Genomic DNA, 4,556 nt, shown 5'->3' with positions numbered 1-4,556 from the left:
CGCAGCTGGTAGCCACGTGGCAGCTGGGCTGCCAAACCAGACCGCCGTTTTCCAATGTGCCAAATGTTTTATCGTCACTGACAACCTCTCTGTGCTTCGTTTATTTTTTTTCTCTTCTGACCGCGAGAAAGTCAGAGAGTATCGAGATTCTTTTGTCGAAGAAGAAGAGAGACGTTTGTTGGACATTTTTATCATTTTTCAGGCAAAAATTAAAGGATGGATCGATAAACGATGACAGCGACAGACAATCTTACTTTATTCTCTTTTTAAGCGTGAACGTTTGGAGGAGAAAGATTCGGGGAGCGCGTAGAAGAGTGGTTAAGTGGAGGCCACGAGGGTGCTTGGGGGTGAGACTTGAGAGGGTGAATAGAAAATTGAAACCTTTCAAGTGTAAGGGAGAGGAGACGGTTATTTATGTTTCTTTCATTGTTTGTTACGATTTAAATAAACCTTTCCTTTCGATCACTCTTGAGAAAACCACTCGTGTATTTTACGAGTTGCAACAAAGAGCAATGTGCAACTCTTTATATTTCTATAATTCGTTATACTGTTCGAATTTTGTCAAGTAATCTATTCTTATTAATCTCTCTTTTATCAAAGTTGAATAATTTTTTTTGATATATAATAATCACTTTAATTGTAGATAATCGAAGGAAATATGTTTCACTCTTTTATAAAAAATTAGAAACATCTCTTCTTGCGTGGTCTCCGATTAAAAATTCGCTGTTACGAAACAATAGAATCGTACTCGCTGAAGAGGATACGAGAACGTTTCAAGGATCCAGAAATTATATTTTGCGTATAAAAAAAGAAAAAAAAAAGAGAGAATTGAAAGCACGAAAACAAATTTTTTCGAATATTTTAATCCCCCGATTATTGAAACAACAAAACAAAAATATAATAAAAGTCGATCGAAATACTGTCGCGAAACGATGGAATCACTAAAAATAAAAAATAAAAAATAAAAAATAAATAAATAATCGTAACGTTAAAAATATTTTTTCGCGCAAAAATTAGAAAAAATCGGACGTTCACAAGAGTTTCTCTCGTCGATCGCGACGAGAAGAGAAAAATATGAGAATGGAATCGACTATCTCCTATCGAGGAGAAACACGTGGAAACGCTTGGAGAATCCGGTATATAGACGAATATTCCGTCGAAACGGTTGGAAATAGTCGTGGAAATAAAAAGAGAGGAAGAATTTGAGGGGGAGAGGGAAAGAGGAAGGAAAACAAGCATCCGTCGGGGCGACGAAAAAATCCTGCGCCCCGTTGAAATCCGTTTTTACGGCATCCTGACGTTGAGACGTCGGTCGGAAATCGCGTGTCTGTTTGGCCGCGAGGCGTTTTAGCACGGAAAGCGCGCAACACGCATAAGTAAAAAGACACAGGTGCGCATACATATCAGCCAAGCTTGGTGACCATCAGCCAGTCGTTCAGCGTTCCTCGAGTTAGCATCGTTAGTGGAATTTCATTTCAACCAACTTCTCCACGCTCTGTGTCAAATCGATCTTGAAACGATCCACTCGTGTCTATCGTCTGATCTTCGATCAGAAAGAATACTAGTGCACAATTTTTCGTTCCAATAATTTCTTTTCCATTTCCTAGATTAAAAATTTCCTAGATTGAAACATCTTCTCAACCTTAATATTTCTAATCTTTCGATCGTATTGCGAGATTCGTGAAAATTTATTCTTTTTCTTAATCGTTTCGGATGAAAAATTAGAATAAGGGATTGCGAAGGAATAATACGCTTCGTTTCTCCAGTCCTTATTCTCTGCCACCACGGTCACAATGATATTTACGACAAGGGGCAAACGTTGAATTTCAATCGGCCGTGCACTTGTATAAGCAATTTCGATCTTCGATTCATTATCCGATTCGTTCGATGCATCGCACGCTTGCTGCGACGATGATATAACTCAAAATTTACAGTTTTTTAATCATCGATTCATCAAAAGATTTCATCGTCACTCTTCTTTTATTCATGGATATAATCTTATATCCACGTCACAATTTACAACATTTTCGTCTTTCGTTTCTTCTAAATCGCTTTCGAATTAATTTTCGTATCCCAATTTTATCGAGTCGCCCTGAAACCATCCACCTATTTCCCTCCAATTGTATCGAACTTTCACGAACGAACACGCTCGATGACAAAGCCCGATCCTCACCTCTCTCTCTCTCTCTCTCTCTCTGCCTCTCTGTTTGAGATTCGGGCCGCCTCTTAAAACTCGTTGCTGCATCCACGACAACAACGCCGTCGCGCCGTCTTTCGAGATTATGCGAGTATTTATCGATTTACATTTAGATTTGTCCCGTCACGATGCGCCGCCAATCCATTGTGGCCGGTTGTCGCATGTCTGAGAGTCGCATAATCGCATGGTCGTCGATCCAACAGAGGCGGAGTGGCACGCGTCTCTCACGCGAATATTTTTAATCCTTTCCAGGGGTGGAAACCAGACGGGATACCAGACGGATCAAAGTTCCTCGCGAAAAATCCACCGTAAGGAATTCTCTCTTTCTCTCTCGGCGAAAGGAGACGACGAACTCCTCCTTTTCGAGCGCATATTTTCACGGATGATTCATTGGCCTCGCGGCGACCGATTCGTCCCCTCCCTTCACCTCTCTTAACGCGATTTCGATCGATGGAAACGAACCACCGAGATTCTCCCTCTTCTTCGAGGGAAGAAATTCCTCGTCCAGGCATCTCCTCGACAAATGGACAAAACTTGTTCGCCGAGTCTGTCTAAGATATGTCTCTTCCCCTCGTCAGAACGAATTAAAATTTTTTATTATCTTCTTCTCAAATCGGGGAGAAATTTTCAAATAGGGAGGGAGGATCGAAAGAAATAAAATTGCTGAAGAGATCTCGTTTTTTCGCGCGTAAAAATTGGGATAAAAAAAATTAGAGCTCCATCTCTTCTTCCTTGGATTCAAAATTGGAAATTTTCGAGAGATATGACAAGAGATTTAATTATTATTTTAACGATTTTATATTCTTCTCTCGGAGTGAAATTGGAATAAATTATCGAAGAAATGATGATGTTCGAGGGCGATTCGCGTTCAACCGCGTGTAATCGATAAAAATATTCGCGTGAGTTTTAACGACTGGCCGGGATGATTCGCAGAAACGAGACTGTTTACCTTTGAAACCCTTTGATGTAATCGCAATTATACGGTCGCGGGCGGTTGGAACGAACCAACACGTTGCCTCCTCCTCGATCGCTCCTTTGAGCGAGGCGAAAATAATTAATGAACAGGTAACTCGCGCTCGCGTGCATCGATTGTGAAACGATTCCATGAAACGTTCTTTATTAAACCTACTAATATAAAGTAACAATAAATACCATTTCCATCAATCGTTAATTCAATCTCTCTGTCGACGACGATTACGAAAATTGTAATCTATACGTTTCGATACGATTTCTATCAGAAAGAAGATATAAAAGTTTAAGCTAGATTTAGACTCTCCCAATTTATTTGCGTTAAATTTAGTCGATTAAATAATCGTGTTTTGAAACGTTGTTAATGGAAGTGATCGAAAGTGATTGAAGAGGAAAAAAGAGACCAAGCTTTAAACGTTTTATATTCGGCCGAAGAAGAAACGAGTATGGCGCGAGCGAGGTCGGGGGTTCACCCGAGCTTTCGAATCGACTATCGATTCTTCGAGGGAGAAACCGTAAACGACCAAGTTTCCAACGATTCCTCCCCCGCTTCGAAAGTTTTCGAAAACGAGAGACCGGGTTCTCCCGTGTGCAATGATAGGGGAAGGGGGAAATTACGCGAACTTTCCATCTTTTTGCAGGGGTTGGAGAGAGTTGCAGAATTCGATACTTTTCGTCGAGCTCGAATGCGTTTCGAGAACGGGATCTTTTTGGAAAGGTTTATAAGCGCGATATTTTGTCGAAGAAAGGGTTCTTCGTTTCAAGGAGGATTAAGAAGAACAGATTTCTTATGCGATAGGAAAAGTTCCAAAGCGGGAAAAATGTCGTTTGGAAAAGGATGAAAGTTTTCTCGCCGTGAGTTTGAACGATAAAACGCGAAACAATGCTGCTCCTCGAATAAAAGAATAACTGAAATTAGTCCGAATCTCTCGGCTTTACATCAACCTTATCTTCGATCTTGAACAGTCCACGGTTTCTCAACGTTCCACCACGCTTTCGAAAATTCTGAAAGGAATCGATGATCCAATCCTTTCAAACCTTTCCCCTTAACAACGTAGCTCAAACCTCATGCTCAAAAATGAAAAAACTCTTTCCAACTCTACGTTCCATTATCTCCACGATAATCAATCGATAATCATCTCGTTCCCTCTGCGCGCACAGATCTCTCGCCCCCATCCTCCACCCTGAAAAATAATCGACAAATCCACCTTCGAATCGAAACAAGAAAAAGAAGAAGAGAGAATCTCACCTTCGAAAAAAAAAAAGCCTCCATTCCAAAAACCCTCGTCATCCCCCGGAAGAGTCCTCCCTCGCCGAGTCCTGGAGGACCCGGCAGATCGAACTCTCGAAGCCTGGCCAACCTCTCGGCCAACCTTTTGCTGGTATGCCA

At 41.1% G+C, this 4,556-nt stretch overlaps 1 protein-coding gene across 1 annotated transcript in view; it reads right to left on the bottom strand.

The window, feature by feature from the left end:
* LOC102677055 (very-long-chain enoyl-CoA reductase) overlaps positions 1-4,556 on the bottom strand; it is a 118,750-nt gene that overhangs the window by 70,318 nt on the left and 43,876 nt on the right. The gene's annotated exons all lie outside the window — the stretch shown is intronic.

This window comes from Apis dorsata, unplaced genomic scaffold (assembly GCF_000469605.1).
Source record: "Apis dorsata unplaced genomic scaffold, Apis dorsata 1.3 scaffold_165, whole genome shotgun sequence".
Taxonomy (NCBI): Eukaryota; Metazoa; Arthropoda; class Insecta; order Hymenoptera; family Apidae; genus Apis; species Apis dorsata.
This window is presented reverse-complemented; position numbering and strand designations above follow the sequence as displayed.